General features: G+C 52.2%; 1 long non-coding RNA gene across 1 annotated transcript; it reads left to right on the top strand.

The window, feature by feature from the left end:
* The first annotated feature begins 4,226 nt into the window (after window positions 1-4,226).
* LOC124089187 (uncharacterized) lies at window positions 4,227-22,318 on the top strand. The gene is made up of 6 exons (XR_009226236.1): window positions 4,227-4,449; window positions 4,839-5,074; window positions 5,857-6,004; window positions 8,831-10,953; window positions 11,046-11,093; window positions 21,652-22,318. It is a non-coding gene; the product is annotated as an uncharacterized LOC124089187 (long non-coding RNA).
* Window positions 22,319-22,541: the final 223 nt, after the last annotated feature.

The raw sequence follows: 22,541 nt of genomic DNA, 5'->3' as shown, positions 1-22,541 counted from the left end.
CGCGCCTTGTGGACAGGAAGGGCCAGTGTGCTCTCTCCATCTCTGCTTCTTGACCATGGCAGACCCCAGAGGGCAGACCTCACTAGTTCTGTGTGATACAGATATTCACTCAACCGGGCTTCAATATGAGGACTGCTCTGTTCTCGTTCCTAGAAATCTGGAAATGGGTTGGTTTGATCCACGTATTAAACAGGGCTATTGAGGACCAGGTTACCTTCTGTCTCTGCTCTGCCCAAGGAAGCCTTCCCTCCAGGGATAAAACAGCTGCAGGGACTCCAAGTCCTACAGCTACATATTGCACCATCCAGGAGAAGGAAATGAATGCCAGCTCTCAGAGTGCCTCTCAGAGAAGCAAGGGAGCCTCTCCCTCCCTTGTCTCTCCGGCAGGAAGTAGGTTGCACACCTGTTTTTGAACCCATCTCTGTGGTCAGGGGAGTTCTGCACACAGACAACTTTAGGGCAGAGTGACTCTGAATGGTCCCTGGGGTAGGAGGAGGGATGCACCTGGCTGGCTGACAACAATCATGGCCATCCCTGTGGCATGGGTAGCCCCTCCTACCCCCCGCCAAACTGTGGTCTTTACTAAATGGGGAGGGAAAGGATATTGGGAGCAGGTCTGATCTGGTGGCTAGGTCAAGCCTGGCTTTACCCCAGAAATGTCCCAAGGAAATGCTCAGAAATGACTTAGGCACGAGCATGCTCACTTTGGAGTTCCTCACAACCGCCAACAATTGGAAACAATCTGAATTAGACTGTAACCATCTATTTAATGGTGTTACCATCTGGGGTGCTGGGTTCTAGGGGTGCTGAGTTCCTTGTCTCAGCTCAGCAACGAACTGAAGGACACAGAGGCAGCAGCGAGACGCAGGTTTATTGAAAAGCGACAGAGAGGCCGAGGGAGACTTCTCGGGAGAGAAGGGCCCCAGAGCTGGGAGTCTGCTGGGGAGTTGGGCCTATTCCTTTTATGGTCTCTGGAGTTTCCTCCCGTCCTTGTCTCCTCCCTGTCCACGTGCTCCTCACTATTATAGGTTGGTGTCCCCCGTGTCCCCGTGACTGTTTTGGTTTTTCTATTGGGTCCCCTGCTTGGGAGCACGAGTGCAGAAGTGTCTGCTCGTCAGGTCCCCACGAGTCCACGAGCTCTTTCATCAAGCAGGAAGGGGGCCATCAGGAGACCCTCTCCACGCTCCTCGGTCCGGCCCTGCCCCGACCTCCTCAGTCGCCATCCTGCCCTGGCTGCCTGGGCCCCGCTGCAGCTCCCTCGATGGCATATCACAGACCCATGTAAAGGGGCATTTTATTACATGGGAAAATACTAACCATGTTTTCAAGGACAAGTACGTGATGTGAACTGGGTTTGGAATCTACACCCAGGGACAAAAAATGGAAGGAAATATACCCAAAGTCTACCCTCTCTGACAGGCAGGCGCGCCATTTCCCTTTTTGTGGTTTTTGCATTTTCCATGTTTATTCCATAGGCAGGAAATACTTGTGTGTGCACGTTTGTGTCACTATCTCAAGACTGCCGTCACAAAGAGCCTCAGACTGAGCTGCTCAAAGGACAGCAATCAGCCTGGCTCTGGAGGTGAAGCCTGGGTCAGGGTGGGGCAGGGCTGGTTCCTTCTGAGGGTTTGGAGGGACAGTGCTGCTGGCAGGGCTTCATGAGGGCTTGTGTTTTGTGACTTGTCTCCAGTTCCATGAGGACCCGTGGCGTGTCCAGGATAGATGGATGGATGGGTGGATGGGTGGATGGGTGGATGGATGGATGAATGGATGGATGGGTGGGTGGATGGGTGGATGGGTGGATGGGTGGATGGATGGATGGATGGGTGGATGGATGGGTGGATGGGTGGATGGATGGGTGGATGGATGGGTGGATGGATGGGTGGATGGATGGATGTGTGCTGCCTGCTGCCGAGTTGGCAGTGAGCTGGCGACAGGCTCTGTGCTGGTGCCTGCCAGAGTGTGGCTGGTGGTAAAGGAGGGCAAGAGCCAGGCGAGGAGGCGGTGTGTCCTCGGGGTGAGGCAGCAGGGCAGCTGTGTGGTCCCCAGGGAAGCCTCTGCAGATGAGATTCTTTCAGATGATGACTCGTCAGAAGACATGCTCCAAAGAGGGTCACCTCTGAGTGCAGAAGGGCCTGGGACATGTGGGGACTGTCTTCCCTGCAGCTGTGCCTTCGTGGGATGTGACTTGGGTGAACAGGGCTTGCACTCTGGCCTCTGCTGTGTTTGAGGAAGCACAGCCATGACCCATCTGTGGTTCTGTGGGGGCTATTGTGGCGGGATCTCCTGTGCCCTGTGGGTTGTGTTACTCGGGGGCTTCTTGTCAGCTGGCCTAAGTGACCACATAGTCCAAGGTCAGCTTCTCCTCCCCTCCCCAGGGTCTTTCTCCAGTAAGTCCGCCAGGGGGATGGATGGATGGGTGGATGGATGGATGGATGGATGGATGGATGGGTGGATGGATGGATAGGTGGATGGATGGATGGATGGGTGGATGGATGGGTGGATAGGTGGATGGATGGAAGGATAGGTGGATGGATGGGTGGATCGTCCATTCTCAGTAGGCCTTTCTATGTCCAGGTCTCATTTGCTCTTCACCTTTGCTCAAGTTCAAGGTCCTTGGTCGGACTGCCATGCTCACTGTTATGCTGTCCCCATTCAGGAATTCATGACACTTATGCCACTCTAAAGACAGGATTGTCTGTGCCACCTGCAGGCTGCAGAAGGCCATGGTCTATGATTGGACACTCTCTGCAGGGGGCAGTCATCCCCATACCCCTGTCACTGGGGCTCAGGGTAGCACCAGGGTGGGAGCAGCATCTGCAAATCGTCCTGGAAAACAATGCTGGGACCGGTGCAGGTTCCCAGGCTGCTGTAACTAAGAGGGCCCTGGGTGGACACCAGGCTGCAGCTACGGTGGTTTCTCATGGCTGGGGAGGCTGGAAGTCCCAGGGCACCACACTCTCCAAGGGTCTGGGACCAGTACCTCCCTGCCCCTCCTCCAGCTGCCATCTTGGTCCTCAGTGTCCTCAGGCCCTGGTTGCTGTCACTCCATCTCCTCCATGTATCTCTTCTCCCTCAGCCACTGGGCTCGGGGACCACCCTCTCCAGTCTGGCCTTGACTCCACCTGGAAAGACCCTGCTTCCCAACCAGGTCACCTCCACAGGCATGGCTGGATGGACTCGCACATATATTTGGGGGGCATAGCCTTCCCCTGCACAAGGTGAGATGAGCACAGTTCAGGCCCCGCCTCTTCCCCACCCCATGTCTGGAGCCATTTGCAAAAACAAGAGTTTCCCAGGGTCAGTTTGGTGGTGGGAGCCTAGCTGGCTGCTCCAGGAGCACTGAGAAACCTCAGGAATGTGCAGCCTCCAACTTCCTCAACCTGAGACAGCAGGAAATCTGTCCTCAAAGCATCCTGAGAACAACACCTGCAGCTGTGCCTGTCTCCTGGGCAGGCACAGCCCAGGCAGCCTTCAGGTGAGGATCTTTTAACCCCTGCCAGCCTTCCAAGCCCGGAGGCTCCGTGACATCAGCAGGCTCAGTCCGGACCTCTGGCAAGAGCAGCCCTCCCAGGTCCTGCGGATGTGTGGGTGGGTGGGTCAGGGTCTCTGCTTGGGATTGGCCCAACCCACTACGTGGTGGCTTTAGCCCAGAATCCCCCACAGTCCCAGCCCCCAGCTCTGTCCCAGCCCACTGCCCTCTGGGGCACTGAAGCACTTGATCTCAAACTGGGGAGGGCAGCTGCCGGGGGCTAGGGAGGCAACCATGCTGGGGAGGGGCTGAGCTGGGTGTCAGGAGAAGGGGCTGGAGTTCCTGGCGGTCCCCAGGCCTGGGGGACAAGGGGGGGACACACCCTGGAGTCAGCCTTAGGCAGGGTCTCCGCTGGTGTCCCCTTGTAAGATGGGCTCCCAGGCACTCGGCCTGGGCTGCGGCTAGGTGGCAACACAAGGCGGGCTCAGGAAGGACGGCTACGCCTGTTCCTCTCCTTGGCCTCCGGGTTCCTGAGGTGAGTAGGGTTACCTCTGGGATCCCTTCCAGTCCGCCTGCTCCTGGCCTCCGCCCCAGGGTGGGGCAGCGTCTCTGGAACTAACAGGCACAGCTTGTTCTATGCATTCAGGGGCACCCCAGGTCCCAAGCCCCCGCCTCAGCTTCGTCTGTGCAGGGAGGAGCCCCAGGGCGGGCCCCACAGGCCAGGACTCGGGCAGTGGCGCAGTGTCCCTGCCGCGCTGACACATGGCTGTCACCATCCAGAAAGTCATTACTTTTTGGACCTGGGACCCACGCGTCCCCGTCATGTTGGGACTGCCAAGTCGTGTGGCCACTCCTGCTGTGGTCTAAGGGGTCTAGAGGTTCCCCCCCAGAAGTCAGGACCAAGGAGGGAGAGACGGAGGGAGGACTCCGGAGGACACTGGAGCCCCTGGGCAGGGAGTCCTGGAGTGAAGAGCCAGGTGGGCCACGGGCGGGGAGTCCACTCAGGCAAACCCCAGCCTGGGCTGCCGTTCCGGGGGGGGCACGGATTGCATTTGGGGGAGCAACGGGGAGGGCTTGGAGGGCCAGCATCCAGGGACCATGCGTCCTCTCTCTCTGTTCTCACCTGGCTCTCAGGCGTCACCGCCACTCCCCTCCACACAGTATCCCCTCGGGGCTGGCCAGTCCCTCTACCAACTGCCCCCAGGTCCCTGGGATAAAATCAATACCTGTGCCCTGGGCTGGGGAAAGACCTCCTGACAGCCGGCAGGTCTGCTTTTCTTCTTTATTGGTACTGGAGATTGGACCCCGGGGTGCTTTACCACTGAGCCACGTCCCAGCCCCTTTATTCTGTTGAATTTTGTTAAAGGTGCTGAGGACTCACGGAGTGGCCTCCAACCTGCGATCCTCTGGGCTCACCCTCCCGAGTCACTGGGATTACAGGGGTGTGCCACCACACCTGACCCTTGTGTGTCTTCTGGAGGGTGGCACATGTCATGTGAAGCCCAAGACAGGGGTCCTATGTTTTCACAGGACAGCACAGTGGTGATGGCCCCCTCCTGCCACCCCATGGTCTTGGTGGCAGTGTTTGCAGGCTCTGTCCAGGTGAGCAGCTCTAGGGGAGAGCTGGTGCTCAGGTCCCCTGCACACTGTGAGTGCCCCAGCTTGTGCCCTTGGCTGGCGGGCATGGTGCAGGATGTCATGGTTCCGAGTGGCTGAAGTGCCCCTTCAGCAGTGCCCCACTGCGTTCTGCAGCAGGAGCGTGGGCAGCACTTAGCATCCCTGATGCCTCCCAGCTTGGTGGAGGGTCTGTCCCCGCCCTGTGCACCTCTGCGGCCCCCAGGAGCCCCGCCTCGCTGCCCCCTCTGTGCAGGTGCACTCCTGGCCCAGACGTCACAGCCACATGAAACCTTTCCCTGTCCGTCACCAACCCTGGGGTCATTGGGATCAGAAATAGAATGAAAAAGAGGGAGAGAGAATACGGAGAGAAGAAGGTCAGAAAAGGTAAAATAAAGGCAGCAGAGAAACGCGTGAGTCTGGGACCAGGTGAGGGAGACGAAGGATGCAGTAGGCATAGAAGAGGGGTGGTGGAGGGGCGAGAAACAGAGGACCCAGCACACCTGTCTAGCACTGCACCTGGCCAGTGCAGTGCCCTGAACAGATGTCAGGGTTATCTCCAGTTCCTGTGGGAGGAGAGGAGACAGAGAGGTTGAGTGAGCTTCCTGAGATCACACAGCCAGTGGTGACAGAGCTGGGACTATCCTATTGGAGAGCCTGGGGCAGCATCTGGGGCTGCCTATGGAAAGCCAACACAGTTTTCAAATTGGACCTCTTACAAGCACCTATCCTGCGGGCTGAAGTGTTGTGTTCTTTCTCTTTTGAGGCAGACATGGAGACATGGAGAGTCTAGGTGACATACTGACAAGGTTCCAAGCCTTTAGGGATGAAGCAGAAGTCGTGGAAGATACTTTGATGGTCTAGGAGGCAACGCAGGCCAAGGTGCCCGGGATGAGATCTGGACGTTCTCTGCTTCAGGTAGGGCTTGCTCCTGCGGGAAGCTGCGTGGAGGGCCCCTGGGTAGCTGTGCTCTCTGTGTATCTGCAAGAGTCCTGCCGGGAGCTGCAGGGACTTTGCCAAGATGCCTACGTGAGTAGGCAGGGGCGGCACTGGGATCGACCAGGACATTTGTTTTCAAGTACGCGGTGACTCCACGGGGTCCCTGGAGGGCTTGCCTGGCCTAACACCCGCTGGCCCAGACACCAGTCCTGTGCCCCCTGGCCTGAGGTCCCGTCCCCTGTCCCCGGAGCTGGTTTGAACACGTACCACAGCAGCTGTCTTCGGGTGGACAGGGCAGGGAGAAGCCAGGAGGGGCCTGTGCTCATTCTAGACATTCTCCCACTGGGCGGGGGTGGGAGGACAGTGACCTTGCTGTGGCTGTGCATCTCACTCAGTAGGGTGAGGTTCAGAGTAACTGACCACTGCAGAGCTGCCACTGGTCATTCAGAGGGACCCTGGCTGCAGCTGGAGTGGGCCCTGGGGAGCGGGGGCTTGGAGCTGCTTGTGAGCTGCCTGGCCTGACGTGTCTCAGGAACACGGGTCCAGCCTGCCATTGCACCCAGCTGAGCCCCACCCCCACCCCGTCTGTGTCTGCCAGGTCCCAGGTCGGACACTGGGTGTGGCTCGGGGTCCTGGGACCCAGCAGGGATGTGCTCCTGGAGAGAAGGGCCAGCTCCGGGTTCGCCTAAGAGCCTGCATGTGGCGGGAGGGTGTCAAGCCAAGGACGCATGCTGTGGGCTGGCGCCTGCTTGGCTGGCACCGAGGGGCAGGCTGTGCCCTGGGCTGTGGAGCATGACAAATCAACCCGTTCGGAGCGGCTCCACAGGCTTAGGTCCCACAGCTCCCGTAGGTCAGGGCCGTCCAGCTCGCTGTACCTTCTTCCTCAGGGCCCCTCTGCTCCTGGCCACGCCTGCCTTCATCAGTGTGTGCAGGCTGAGAAGCCCCAGGAGAGTCTGCGAGGTGGCAGTCGGGCCTGCAGGCCTGTCCCAGTGGGCAGAGGCCTCCCTTGGCTCTGCTGTGTTGCTGTCCTTGGGAACAAGTCAGGGGGTCCAGCCTCTGTCGCAGAGGGACCCACACAGGATGTGAAGGCCAGACAGTGTGGCTGTGGGAGGCCCTCGGGCGGGCTGTGTCCACTCGGCCCTCACCCACGCTCCATGGTGTGCTGCTCGCCACAGGCCCACGGCAGGGCCACCAGCCATGGACGCACACCTCCAAAACCGTGAGCCAGAATGAAGCTGTCCTCTCACCGACCACCACAGATGGTGGCCTGGCTCTTCAGCCTTCCTCACCGGAACAGGTGGCGTGGGTGTGGCACAGCCATGCCACTCATGTCTTGGCTGGGATGTGAAAAGAGAGAGGCCGGGGTCCCAACATCAAGGGCGTGTCCCCAGGGCCTGTCCCCTGAGGACCCCTTAAAGGTCCTGCCACCTCCCAACAGTGTCAAGTTGGGGACCGAGCCCTCAGCACAAGGGCTCTGGGGCACTGCAGACCCATGTCACACAGTGGCTGCAATCACAGAGATGTGTCCTCTCCCGCCTCTGGAGGCCAGCAGTGTGACAAAGTGCCAGCAACTCTGTGCTCCTCTGGGACCTGCAGAGACCCTCTGGCTGTGCTGTGACTTCCCCCACTGCCCGCTGAGCCTTGGCTGGCATTGGACAGCGTGGAGAGGGGTCCTTTCAAGAGGCGATTAATGGCATTACCAAGGAGTGTTGTCACGGAAGCGGGTTGGTTGTTTGGAAGTGGGTTAATAACGATGGAAGAATGTTCGTGATCCTAGGAGTGGATTAGTTATCATGGGAGTAGGTTAGTTATCATAGGAGTAGGTTAGTTATCATGGGAGTAGGTTAGTTATCATGGGCATGAGTTAGTTATTGAGGGAGTAGGTTAGGTTATGGGAGTGGATTAGTTATTGTGGGAGTACATTACTGGTTGTGAGAGTGGGTTAGTTATTGATGGAGTAGGTTAGTTATCATGGGAGTAGGTTAGTTATCCTGGACGTGGTTTAGTTATCTTGGTAGAAGGTTAGTTATTTGGGGAGTAAGTTATAGGAGTGGATTAGTTACTTGAGGATGTGTTAGTTATGTGGGAGTAGGTTAGCTATCATGGGAGTGAGCTAGTTATTGAGGGAGTAAGTTAGTTATCATGGGAAGGGTTAGTTATCATAGGAGTGGGTTAGTTATCCTGGGCATGGGTTAGTTATCTTGGAATTGGCTTAGTTATTGAGAAAGTAGGTTGGTTATCCTGGGAGTGGGTTAGTTATCAATGGAGTATCCCTGATAGCATGAACTCTGCAGATTTTCTGTCTGGCCCACCTGCTGTGGTCCACGTTATTACAGCATGAAGGCTTCTTGGATCTGGGTGGGTTATCTAGGAGCAGGTCAGCTACAATGCACAGGAAAGCTTCATTCTGGATCACGGTTTTAGCGGTGTCCGTCCATGGCTGGTGGCCCCTGCTTTGGGCCTGTGGCGAGCAGCACATCACAGGGGCGTGTGCGGCACAGCAGGCCACTCATGCCCTGGCTGGGATGCTAAATGCACTCTGTGGTCTCCAGCCACCTGGTCTGTGCAGTTCTCTCACAGACCCCCTCCTTCTACCTTGGACCTGGAAGGTCAAAGTCCACACCTTCCAAATGTCTCAGACTGTCTGGGAGAGGATCAGAACCACCTTTGGGGGAACAGACGTGGGCTGTGGTGCGATGCCAAGGGCAGGACCTTTTCTGCCTGGGGCTTTGCGGTGTTGGGGAGATTTCATACCATCATGGTTGGAATCTCAACTCCAAATTCCTTGAATTCCTTCTTCCTCAGAGTTGCTTGTCCCCGCAGTACAGGAGACCATCTTAAATGGCACATTCTCATTCAAATGATGTCAAGGACATCGGAGAATTGTGCTGGGGATCAGAACATGATACCCACATGCAGCACCTCGGTACCTCCTGTTTTAAACTGAAGTCAGGTGAGAGAACAGCAGAAGCAGGAGGGGTCTCCCGGCCTGCTCTTGCCCTGCCCGGAGGCCTGGCTCAGCTCTACTGGGCCCTAATCTGCCTTGCTTTGAGGACACTGCCTGAAGGTCAGGAATCCCTCTGCAGGGTGGCTGGCTGGAAGCGCTGGGTCTGAGCCCCTGCCAGGGAGACCAGACACCTCTGACTTCAGGAAACAGAAGACGCGACAGTTCCTCCCCCACTTCCTTTGTCCTGTGTCCATAACCTCCCCCCAAGGGGTGGGAAGCCAATTTTAGAGTTTCTTTCCCATTTCTACCCTTGGCCAAGGATGGAAGCCTGCTTTGCTGCTCAGTCCATGCTGGGTCTTGTTTCCTAATTCCAAGAGAGAAAAGGGACTCAGGCTTTGGGATCAAAACTGTGACAGAAGGCCACTCTCTGACCTTCTCCCACAGACCTGCAGGTGGCCGATTCCTGCTGTGTACCCGGAAGAACACAGAAGCAGGGAGTCTGAACACACAGCCTTGTCCAGCTCCCTGCCTAGCCCTACAGGTCATCCCCTCCTTGTCCAGGGGTGCCTCTGAATGGTATTTGTCATCAACCCCAACAGGAACCAGGAGCAGAAGCACGTGCCTGTAATCCCAGCAACTCTGGAGGCTGAAGCAGGAGGATTGCAAGTTCAAGGCCGACCTCAGCAACTTAGTGAGACCCTGTCTCAAAATACAAAATAAAAAGGGCTGGGATGTGGCTCAGTGGTTGAGCACCCCTGGGTTCAATCCCCAGCACCAAGGGAAAACAAGAGCATAAAATGCGGTTTCTCTTGGGTCTTTGGGTCTTCATTTCCTAGGCTCCTGGTCATGTTGAATAAATAAGGCTCTGGTTAAATAAATATGCCCTTCTCTTGTCAGCTGTCATCTGTTATGGAAGAGCAGCCGTGGCCCTGTGATGAGTGAGCAAAGACACTGCTTTCTCTCCCCTGTCACTGCCACTGTCGCCATTCATTTTGCTGACAGGTCTGTCACTAACAAGGCTTATATGTGAAAGAAGCATCCGGTGAAGTTATACCTAGAACATGGCCATGATTTCACCAAAGGCCCCCAGGCCTGCCGTGCACCCCACCACACCCTCTAGGAGTGGGACGTGGCGACGTCTTTCCCTCGCTGTTTACGGGGTCTCAACCTGCAGGGCTGATGGACCCTGGCCCTTTGTCCTGTAGGGCTGGGCAAGACAGCGCTCTCTTTTCCAGATCCACAAGCTCTCAAATAGCACCTCAAATCTGTTTTGTGTGACAAGTGTTTTGCTCGTATTTCCCGAGTTGGCTGTGGGAGAGGAGGATCCAGCTCAGTTCCCCGAGAGCACGCCCTCCTGGCTCCAAGACACCGAGTCTCAGGGGGAGCAGAAGCTTATCTAGGATTATTTACCTGGTGCAGAAATGGCTCTTTGAAAAGTCCTTCTGCTGCTGTGTCAACAGTGGCTCTTAGTTAAGCGTGAATTATTAACACATTCTCAAGAGAAGGACACAGAGAGGCCATTAGTGCTACATCATAGTTACTTATGTGACACTTTTTGGCAGTTGCTTAAAACACTTGCAAAGTCTACAGACTCCAAACGTGCAGGGAGGCGGGCCCGTACACAGTTTGCACTGCAGTTTCACAGACTGGAAATTAAGTGGCAGGGCTCGTATTTCAAAGCGTTCTCTTAATACCAAGGAATCCTGTGGGTTGAGGAAGGAGTTTCTTTCTGAGGACAGAAAAACCCCCTTCCCAAAGCCACCCTCGAAGCCCCTCTGTCCCATGTGGCTTGTTTTCCTCTAAAGTGGTTGCCACCTCCCTGTCTTTGTGCTAATAATCAACCAGCATTTGGTGTCACCAGGTGGGAACAGAATATTCCAAGGACGTCATGACCCAACTCCAGTTGCTAGGCGACAGCTCCTTCACCTGAGATGGACAGAACAGGTTAGGGGAGATACCAAAAAGCAGCCTTCTGTTTCAGGTCTGTCCCATTACCCCTGGGAAGGAGGCGGGACAAGGGAGCCTCTCTCGGGGCCACCCACTCAAGTGGCATCATTGTCCTCTCTTCTCCAGAGTCTTCTAATTCAGTGGACCCAACAGTGACGTCCTGGGTGTGGCCGGGTATGTATTACCAAGTACAGTCCCCAGAGAGAAATTCTGCCATGTCCTCTGGCTTGTCATTCAGCTGTCAACTCATTACTATAGGGGACAATTCATATGCCAAGGGAGAGTGGGCTCCCTCGATTACAGGATCTCAGCTTGAGAAATAGCACTCCACCCTAGGAAGGGCTGCGATGCCTGGGCTCCGTGACTGGTGACTGCAGTTGTCAACTGTTGGCGGTGAAGGTAGTGAGGCGGGTGCTGCACAGCAGTCCTGAGGCATCTGAGGTCAGTGTGTTGCACCCCCTAAGACCCCCAGGGCAGGATGTGGGGCAGGAGACAGAAACTGCCGCCAGCCTTCCAGGACACAGGAAAGGGCTGGACAGCCAGCTCTGCTATTTACTGATCATGCGGCCCTGGGCCAGTCAATCTCCAGTGCCCTTCTCTCCTTCTCCTAGGAACCGGCCAACAGAACTGTTTGCTCTAAGATACACAAACAAGGGTGTTCATGATCACATTGTTCATAACAGCAACAAAAGGAGACATAGGAGAATCATTCAGAGAAGAATGGTATTACTTCAGAGTATCTGTAAAATGAAATACTACACAGGCATCTAAAAGAATGAGGTGGAGTTCATGTGTGGACAATACCCACTCAACTGATTCTGCTTCTATAAAAGTGATGGTTAAATTACTGATTTATTTAAATCAGGGTCCAAGTGAGCATCACGAAGCATGTGGCTGATGTGTCTTAAGTCCCTTTCAATATGTGGCAAATCTGTCCTCCATTTCTATTTATCTATTGAAGAAATGGAGTTATTTGTCCTGGGGAGCTGCCTGCCCTCTGTATCTGTCTTTCGTGTTGTGTAAAATATCCCCTCACTGTCTCTAGTTTCTGTGACATGAGAGGAGATCTGCAGATCGGCTGAAATGAAGGTTCATGAGCAGGGTCAATCCTGGGGCAAGAACACTTTACAGGAGATGCTGGGCCCTGTGTGTTCACCACGAGGCCAAGGGGTCCCAGTGCCTGGCTCCAGGGATGTCCATGCCAATGTACGTTCAGAGACCCAGGTCATGACCACTGGTCCGTGGAGCCCTGGACCCACTCTGAGCTGGAGGTAGCCAAGCATTTAGCTCCTGCCCCTCGACTCTCATTTTGACAGGGCCTCCTGAGGGTGTTTCAGGATTCGAGGTGTCAGTTTCAACTGAGCCCTGTGCTGTCCGTCTTTGACATCCCCAGGTGTGTGGCTATGCGGGGAGTGCCGCAGGTGGCCTGACAGACATGGCTCCTGCCCTGTTCTGGTTGTAGTGTCCTTCCTACATTTACAGCAAGGAGCCAGGAACACTGCAGATTGTGGAGGATACCATTAACAGAGGAATGGGATTACTTTTGTGCATCTCTATAATAGTATTCTAGGCCAATTTTATCGATTGCAAATCTTATGTAAATGGTCAGCCAATGGGACTATTTTATCAAACCTCCGGTGCCCACCATTTCATTTGTCAGCGTCACTCACACTGTTGAATGTAGAGGTATGTGGATTTTATTGCTGAATAGTTTCCATTGCTACTTCTGAAACCTTAATAGTTTCTGGAAGTTTGTGCACAGCCTTGTCTTTCCCTGAGATTGCTTAGAAATGCCAGGAGCGAGGTGGAGCTGTGTGTGGCCATGGAAAGAAAGTCAAGATCTTTTATAAGATGAACAAAAAAATTGTACTTTGTACTAAATCTAATTTGCTAGCATATCACTTGTACACTACCAGAAATCTGTCAAGAAAAAAGAAGGGACGGAGGGAGGGAGGGAGGGAGGGAGGGAGGGAGAAAGACCTCTGGATGAGGCAGGGGAGTGGTCAGTCACCCGGGGAAAAGTCTGGACCCTTGTGTGGCAGGGAGTCTGGGGGAGTCCTGGAGGGAAGCCCCTGAACTCCAGCATCAACCACCAACTTCTTGACAAGCACCTGGATACTGAACAATCAACTTGCCCCTGGCACGAGGCAGCTGGAGCCGGCCCCAGCACACCAGGGCCTGGCCTGCAGCACAGTTGTCTAGCCCCAGGGGGTCTGTGTGCAGTAACTCCCTTCACCACCCATTCACAGAGTGTGCCCAGCCCAGGCCCCTCACCTGTGTCCCTGCTCCTCGTGGGCCATAGACCTAGTAAGTTCTGCTTTATCCTTCCATGCTTTGAAAAAGACACACATAACCCAAAGTATGTGTGTGTGTGTGTGCGTGCATGTGTGTGTGTGTGTGTGTGTGTGTATCTGTGTTTGTTGTTCCTCTTTCTTACAATCCACCCACTGGTCTGTGCTCTGCATTCTCCACTTGACGGTGTGTCCTGAAGACAGCTCTGGTGGGACATGGGGACCTTCCTCGGCTTCCTCGTGGCCTTATCAGCCAGTTCATTGGTTGATGGGCAGCTCTGCCCGTGAACGAGACGAATGAAGCTGTGCTGAGTGGACGTCATGGGTAGGTATCACCTGGTGATTTTGCCAGGACGGCTTTGGGGTGCATCCAGAGCTTGTTGTGTTACTTGCTGTCTCTCTGGGTGCTGGGTGAGCATGTGATCCTTCCCACAAGTGGCGGGGGAATGCCTGCCCTGTACAGGTTTTCCAGCTAGCATGTCACCAGGCTTCTTGCTTTGTGTCAACCCAGCTAAACAGGTGGAAACAGTATTTCAGTCTCTTTTTTAAAAAATTAAAGCATTTTCTACATAATGGTTGGGTTCATTTTGACAAAGTCATCCATGCATGGAATGTGGTTTACCCCACTCCAGTCCCGGGTGCCCCCCACCTTTTGCTCCCCTCCTGCCTCCTCTACTTTACCCATCTGCCTTTCACCCGTTCACTTATTTAATTTTGCTTGCTGTTTCACACCTGTACACACAGCTGGAATTCACTGTGCTAGGTTTACATATGTTCCTAATGTGATTGGGTTAAATTCGTCACATTTCCTCCTCTTCCTACCCTCCTCTCCCTCTTGATTTCCTTCTTCTCCTTCACTGTATCTTTGAGATGTCTGACTCCCCCCCACCCCCACCTTGATTGTTCTGAGTCTGGCTTATTTCACTTAGCATGATGTTCTCCAGGTCTGTTCATTCACCAGCAAATGCAATAATTTCATTCTTTTTATGAATGAGTAAAACTCCATTGTGTATGTGTGTGTGTGTGTGTGTGTGTGTGTGTGTGTGTGTGTATATATATATATATATATATATATATATATATATAATTTCTTGATCCATTCATCTATTGAGGGACACCTGGGCTGGTTCTATAACTTCACTGTTGTAAATTGTGCTGCTATAAACATGGAAGTGGCTCTATCTCATCATCTATAGTATGATGATGTTAGTTATTTTGGATAAATACCAAGGAATGGGATAGCTGGGTCATATGGTGTTTCCCATTCCTAGTTTTTGAGGAATCCCCGTAATATTTTCCAGCATGTTTGTGTTGATTTACAGTTCCCAAAACAAGGTATGAGTGTACCTTTTCCCCCACATTCTCATCAGCACTTATTATTATTTGTACTTTTTAAAATGCCATTCTGACTAGAGTTACATGAAACCTTAGTATAGTTCAATTTACATTTTCCTGATTGCTAACGATGTTGAGCTTTTTTTATATATGTATCTGTTGCCTTTTTTTCTTTCTGTTAAGTTCTTTTGTCCACTTATTGATGGGGTCATCTGTTTTGGTCTTTGTCTTCTGGTGTTAAGCTCTCTGCGTTCCTCACATATCGTGGGTATCAATCCCCAGTTGGGGAATCAGCTGGCAAAGGCTTTCTGCCGTCCCATAGGCTCTCTTCATGCCCTTGATCATTTCCTTTGTTGTGCAGAAGCTTTTCAACTTGATGACATCCCACTTATTGATTCTTGGTTTTATTTCTTGAACTTTCGTGGCCCTCCTGAGGAAGTCAGTGCCTGCATCTGTCTGAGGTTGACTCTGTGTTTTTTTTTTCTGGTAGTTGGGAAGTTTCTGGTCTAGTTCCTAGGTCTTTAATACACTTTGACTTGACTTTTTTGCAGGTGAGAGTTAGAGTCTAGTTCATTCTTCTGCATATGGATATCCAGTTTTCCCAGCACCATTTGTTGAAAAGGCTAGCTTTTCTCTGCCAAATATTTTTGGCACCTTTGTCAAGTATCAGATGGCCTTAAGTTTGTGGGTTTGTCTCTGTGTCTTCTATTCTATTTCATTGGTCTTCACGTCTATTTTGATGCCATATCACGCAGTTTTTGTCACTATGGCACTGTAGTATAATTTTACATCAGGTACTGTGATACCTCCTGTGTTGCTCTTATTGCTCAGGATGGTTTTGGCTTTTCTGGGTCATTTATCTTCCAAATTAATTTTAGATCTGGGTTTTTTCCCCCAGTTTTGGGAAGAATGTATTAGGATTTTGATGGGGATTGTATTGAATCTGTATGACACTTCTGATAGTATGACCGTTCTGACAATATTGATTTTGCCTCTTTAAGAACATGAGGGCTCTTTCCACCTTCCAAGGTCTTCTTCAATTTTCTTCTTCAGTGTCCTATAATTTTAATCATAGAGATCTTTCACCTCCTTGGTTAAATCAATTCTCAAGTGTTTTGTTATATTTTGGTTTTTGAAGTTATTTTAAACAGGATGGTTTTCCTGATTTCTTTCTCAGCAGAACCACTATTGGAGTATAGGAAATCTGTTGATTTATGTATGTGGATGTTGTATCCTGCTATTTTCCTGACCTTGTTTATCAGCTCTAGAAGACTTCTGGTAGAATTTTTGGGGTCTTCTAGACATAGAATCATGTCATAAGCAAACAGGTAATTTAACTTCTTTTCCTATGTTTATCCCTTTCATTTCCTTCTCTTGCTGTGGATATGGGTTCAAGAACTATATTGCACAGGACTGATGAGAGTATATATCCTTGTCTTATTCCTGATTTTAGAGAAAATGTCGTCTTCATTAAGTATAATGTTGGCTTTAGGTTTGTCATATATTTATAATGTTTGAGATCAATTTCTTCTATCCCTAGTTTCTCCAATGTTTTTTTTTTTGAGAGAGAGAGAGAGAGAGAGAGAGGGAGAGAGAGAATTTTTAATATTTATTTTTTAGTTTTCAGTGGACACGACATCCCTGTATGTGGTGCTGAGGATCGAACCCGGGCCGCACGCATGCCAGGTGAGCGCGCTACCGCTTGAGCCACATCCCCAGCCCCTCTCCAATGTTTTTAACATGGACGGGTGTTGGATTTTATCAAAGGTCTTTTCTGCATCTGTTGAGATGATCATATGATTCTTGTCCTTAACTCTATTTATATGGTGAATTACATTAGTTGATTTGCATTTATTGAACCAACCTTATTTTGGAAAATGTTGTATAAGCTGCTGAGAAGGAAGTAAATTCAGCAGCTTTGGGGTGTAATATTCTGTAAGTATGTCTTAGATCCATTTGACTTATAGTATTATTTAGGTCGGAATATCTTTATTAATTTATGTTTGAACGGCATGTTTATTGGTGATAAGAGTGTGTTGAAACCACTCTGCATTGTTGTATTGGAGTTAACTGGGATTTAATGTCAAGAAGTATTATTTTATGTAGTTAGGTACCCTGACATTTGGGGGCGTATATATTTACTATCATATCTTCTTGTAGGATTGTTCCCTTTCCCACTATGTAGTGGCCTTCTTGTCTCTTCTGATGAGCTTTTGCTTGAAATCTGCTTTGTCAGAAATAATAGTAGCTACTCCTGCTTGTTTTTGGACTCCATTTTCACAATTTTTTACCCCCATCCTTTTACTTTCAGCCTGTGGAGTATCTTTGCCTATGAGTCTCTTGCAAAAGCATATAATTGGATATCTTGCTTTTAATCCATTCTGCTAATCTATGTCTTTTAATTGAGGAATTGAGACCATTTACAGTCAGTGTTGTTGTGCAGAGATGTTTGTTGTTTCCTGCCATTTCAGTTCATTGGTTGTACTTACTTCTGTTTTGGTTTTCATTTATTTGGTTGCTGTCCTAATGATCTTCATCTTTCTGAGGGCTTTGGGATTTGGGGGGGGGTTCTGTATGCAGCATATCTTCGAATATTGTATGCTATGCTGATTTCGTGCTCATGAATTTTTTTAGTTTATCCTGATACGGAACATTCTTGTTTCTCCACTGATTTTGAAAGAGAGCCTTGCTGGATAGAGCAATCTTGGCTGATAAATGTTTTCTTTTGGAGCTTGGAATATCTCCTTGATTTCAGGGTCTGAGTTAAGAAGTCAGAATGGAGCCTTATTGGCTTGACTCTAAAAGTGACCTGATATTTTTTCTTTTGCAGCTTTTAACACTTATTTATTTTCTATATTAGGCGTTTTTATTATGAGGTATCTTGGAGTGATTCTTTTTGATCTTGTCTATTTGCTATTCTATATGCATCCTGTATGTGATGGTCCATCTCATTTCTAAGGCAAGGAAATTTTTCTGCTATTGTCTCACTGAAGAGTTTCTTAATGTCTTTAGCCTGTATCTCCTGTTCTCTTCTGTCCAAGTGACTCTCAAGTTTGTTCTCTGAATGCTGTCCCAGAGGTCTTGTATATTCTGATCATGGTTTTTTAAATTTTATTTATTTATTTTATCACTTACTGAGTATTCAAGTTTATATATCTGTCTTTAAGGCCTAAAGTTCTATTTTCTATGCAATCTAAATTGTTGGTGATGCTTTCAAGTGAATTTCTAATTGGATTAATTGTGTCTTTCTTTTCCAGGAGTTCTGACTGGTTTCTTTTTAATATGCCAATTTATTTATTAAAATGATCTTTCATCTTCTGTATTTTCTCTCTTTATTCATTCCTTAGATCTTCTTTTAGTTCATCAAATATTAATGATCAGGTTTTTTTTTCTTTGTGTGTGTGTGTATATGTGTGTGTTGTGTGTGTGAGGTGTGCTTGCACAGTGTGTGTTGCGTCGTGCCTTGGTGAGCAGAGCTGGTGGCCTGAGTGGCGGGACAGCCCCCATGCTAATCAAGATGCCTACAGAGAGCAAAGCTTAGCTTCCCCATCAAAGCTAACAGCGAGTCCCTTGGGGGCGGTTGGAGCACCTCGGTGACCCCAGCCAGGCTTGCTGGCAGGCTCAGCCCTGAGGTTTGGCTCACCCCGGGGTCTGCTGCACTGGTACCAGCAATGGGGCTAAGTTGGAAAGGAAGAGGGAGGCCAGGACTCCCCTCTGCTGGGCTTGGGCACGCGGGTGAGCTACAGGCAAAGGGGTAAAGGCGGGGCGCCCACATGCCCCGGCTCAGCCACTGGGAGGCCGTGTCCCAGGCAGCCTGCAGGGGGCGCTGCACACTCCCGTTGGTCGGAGCTCTGGGTGCACAGTGCGAGCTGCCCAGACACGCCTGGCATGCAGCCACACAGACTGAGTGTTTGCAGAGCCAGGTCCAGAGACGGAGGCACAGGAGCAGGGTCAAGGGCCTCACGGGTGTGTCCTCGGTAGCCCTCTCCTCCTCAGTGCCCCAGAAGGACGGCATTCTTCCCCGAGCGAGGTGGCACCTGACCCAGCCAGCAGACCCAGGCAGGCCCCACTTGCCTGCATGTAAACATTCGGGTTCAGGGTGAATGCCAGATATACCTGAGCACATTCTTGTGAAGCAGCGAGATAAACAAAGTCCTCCTCTGTAGAGGGTGCTATTTCATGAGCGACCTCACAACCCTGGCTAGAGTCGGAAGGTCCCCGTGAGCTACCCTCTCACTACCTCCTCCATCTGCCGCAGTCCTGTCCCCTGAGCTGGGAGGGGAGAAGGTTAGATCATCAAGAGAACTTAATGAAAACAAAGAAGCAAACCAAACAGGCCCAGAGAAGCAGAGACAGTGCCTCTGTGCCACCCACAACTCCGAGATGGCCCCACTCAGACTGCAGGAGATCAGGCCCTGGGGTGCATGTCACCCTGCACTGCACTTGTCTGGAGGCTTGTCACTGGTCACCTCATCTGTACTTATCAGCAGCACCACCAGGGACAGACCAGAAGGCTCCTAGAGCACCTGGGTCTATTCTGATCACCTCCCAAAGCCCCCCAGATCTTAGAGCCTCCCTGAGATCTGTGATCATTCACCTGCAAATTTGACAAACCCTGTGGACCCAGGCTTAATAATGTCTGTCTCACACAATGAAGCCTGTAGACCTCGCAGGGTTGGGGAAGTACCAATAATGCCGCCGGGGACCCTGGATCTTTTTAGCTTCCATCTTCACCAAACCTCATGTTCACCTCCTTCCCCTGGATCATTGCTTTGTGATCACAAAATGGCTGTTGCAGCCCCAGACATTCCTTCTGTGGTTCAAGGAGGAAGAAAGAATGAGATCAAGAAGGTGGGGCGTGTTTCAGGGAAGTAGAAGCTTCCCCAGAGGCTACAGCAGATCTCTGGCTAAGTTTTATTTGTCAGAAGCGTTATGAGGCCGCCCCTGGCTTCAAAGGAGTCTGATAGATTTATTTTTACTGGGCGTGTTACCTGACTGGACATAACTGGGCTTCTGTTAGGATATGGGGGCGGAGGTATTGTCGCCCTGGCAGGTAATTGAGGAAACCAGAGTCTCACCCGGGATGAAGTGAGTGTCTAAAGGCAGGAGGTCTGGTATGAGGAGGACTTTCCCGAGTCTTACCAAAGATGGACTTACAGCCAAACTCCTCTTGCAGGGAATGTGAGGAGAGCTTTGACCTTGGGGAGCTGCGGGTGTCACAGGCGGCGTCTCTAGTCAGGAGGTTCCGGGGATGAGGGTGCCTCCCGCGGGAACCCTCAGCCCCTCCCAGGGCCACCCACAGGCCCCACACTGCTGGCCCCTGGGGTGGGCTTCACAAGGACCGACTCCTGTCTGCCCATGCCCCGTCAGTGGGACGACTGTGTCCCTGTGGCTGCGCATTCTGGACCCAGCGTCCCTTACCGGGCCTGGATCTCAGGCAGTTGATGGGTTCAAAGCCACATAAGACAAAGATGGAGGATGCCCTCTCTGTGCTGGTGACGGTGGGCCTGGCCCAGAGCTCCCGAGCACGGGCAGGGAACCCCGTGGTCTCAGCCCCGGCTGCCCAGTGCAGAGCCCAGCTCCAGCAGGGGCCAGGGCCTCGACTCCCACCAGGACCTGCGGGTGGGCAGAATCCCAGGCTCAGCGCCCGTCGCCTGTGTACTGGCTCAGGAGTGTGTCCCCCGCTGACCCCAGGGTTGCTGCCACCTCAAGACTGGGCCCCTGGTGGGAAGTACAGCCCCTTAGCAAAAGGAGATGGCTACGTGCTGGAGTTGAAATCCCCCACCCCAGCGTGCGGTTCCCAGAGCCTGGGTTGCACTAGCTCTGTGGGGTGGAGACCCAGCAAAAGGGAAATGGGGCCCTCGGGGGCCTCCTGGACTCGGGGCTTCTGGAATGGGCCTACCCAGCCTCTGGCTCCCCTCACCCCTGCAGAGAGCAGCTCCCCCACCCCGGGATGGGCCGACCAGCCTTCCCAGGTGCCCGTGCGCCCACCACCTGCCTCAACCCCACCCCTGGCCAGGAGAGTGCAGCCCTGAGGGGCCTGGGTCTTCTGTCCCACTGTGGTGAGGTGGAGGGCAGGGGTCCTGAGGGACACCTGGGGACTCAAGCAGGTTGCCCAGGCCGGTGGTGAGAGCTGCCAGGCACCTGGCCTGCAGGACTAGGGCAGCCTTGGTCAGTCAAATCAGCCTGCTCAACCTGCCTCCCCGTGGGCCAGGGGCAGGGTGGGGAAGGCTCTGCAGGTGGCCTCGCAGCATCTCCCAGAGGGACCAGGACCCCTCCATCTGCCTTGCCCGCCTGGCACCTTCCCCAGGGTGAGCAGCTTCTGGTCACAGGGGCCTGTCCCCACCCCTGTCTGGGCCCCAGTTCCCGCCCCAGTTGTGGTCCTCCTTGGAGGAACTGCCCAGGCCTCGCTGACCCCCTCCACCCTTCAGCACCTGCCTTCAGAGGCTCCAGCCTGGGGGGAGGGTCTGGGTTCCCAGACCAAGGCCTACTTCCTTGGGGCTTGGGGACACCAAGATCTGAGGCCAAGGGATGGAAATCACCCTGACCTGGTGAACCGAGGTCCTCTGGATACCTGAGGAGTGACAGAGGAACTGCTAGGTTTTATCCCCAGGACGCTCAGTGGACATCTCCCTCTCTGGATCCTGGGCTGCCTTCTGGGGACGTGGGCCTGGGGTCCCCTGGGTCCTCCCTGGGCCTCATTTCCCATCCCACGTTTTATCCTCAAGGCTGCAGAATCCATGATTTTTAGACCCTGGGGCACAAGAGGACGCGTGGTAACAGGCAGAGCCTGACAGCGGGCTGGTTCCCTGCAGCCCAGCCCGGGGCCCATCCCACAGCTTGACCCTCTGCGACTTTGCAATGTGTGAATTCGTCCTCCCCATGGCCGGGAGGAAGAGCTGGGCGAGTTGCCGTGTGAGGTGGAATTAGCGCTTTGGTCCTGGGGTCTCTTAAAGCCAATGGCTGTGGATTGTAACTTGAGATACACATCTCTGAAGTAGGGAGCTTGGCTTGGCAAAGACTTGGAGGACCACACTGATGAAAAGAAGAGCCGGTGACACCGAGTCTTCGTTCTCCAGGGCTCTAAGTGATCCCTCTTCTCACAGGTAAGCCGGACCCAGGATCCCGTGATAACAAGTGCCAAGCTGCTGAAGTCGCGCAGAGGAATGTGTTTAAAGGAGTCGGAGCCCTGACAAGTCCTGAGCCTAAGACGGAGGTTAGGAGGAGGTGGGACTCCAGAGAAGCACGGCCCTCCTGCAGCTGCCTCGGTCCTGGGGCATCTGCTGATGGAGGCCAAGGAGCTAAGCAGCACTTTTGTCCTCCTCATAGGCAGGAGGTCAAGAGCAGAGGTCTAGTGCCTGCCAAGGTCAGGACCTTCATAATGCCTGAACTTTGGGTGGGGAACACAGTGGGCCATGCCCTCAGAGTAAGGAGGGAGAGAACTTATCCTCACGTGGACCGTGGCTCTAAAGATATCTACCACTGATGTTGTATGCAGGTGACCCCAGGTTGTTAGTACCTCCTGGCACCTGGCTGAAATAAAAGAAAACCATTGCAACCTCCTTCCAGCCTCAAATGATTCCTAAGCAGTCTTCCAAATACAGTCTTGTCATTCCATCCACGATAACCAGAAGTACAAGGAGACACCACATCGCAAATTAGAACTAGCAAAGAACAGGCAATCGGGACACACGAGGCTACAAATGAAAGAATTATCAGACACAGTCTCTACAACAGCGATGCTTATGGCATTCAAGGATATAAAAGAGCATTTTAAAATTTCAGTGGAGGGCTGGGGTTGTGGCTCAGCAGTAGAGCACTTGCCTCATACCTGTGAGGTAATGGGGTTCGATCCTTAGCACCACATAAAAATAAATAAAGATTTAAAAATTTTCAGTGGAAAGCTGGAAATAGTGGAAAATGACAGCAGCTTTGGAAAAAATGATTCTAAACCAAAAAATATAATAACAAATTAAAAATGCAGGGGGCATTTTTT

This window comes from Marmota monax, unplaced genomic scaffold (genome assembly GCF_021218885.2).
Source record: "Marmota monax isolate L192 unplaced genomic scaffold, Marmota_monax_Labrador192_F-V1.1 WCK01_AAM20220418_F8-fsc00125, whole genome shotgun sequence".
Lineage (NCBI taxonomy): Eukaryota > Metazoa > Chordata > Mammalia > Rodentia > Sciuridae > Marmota > Marmota monax.
Note: the sequence above shows the minus strand (reverse complement) of the source record. Positions and strands in the feature narration are given on the sequence as shown.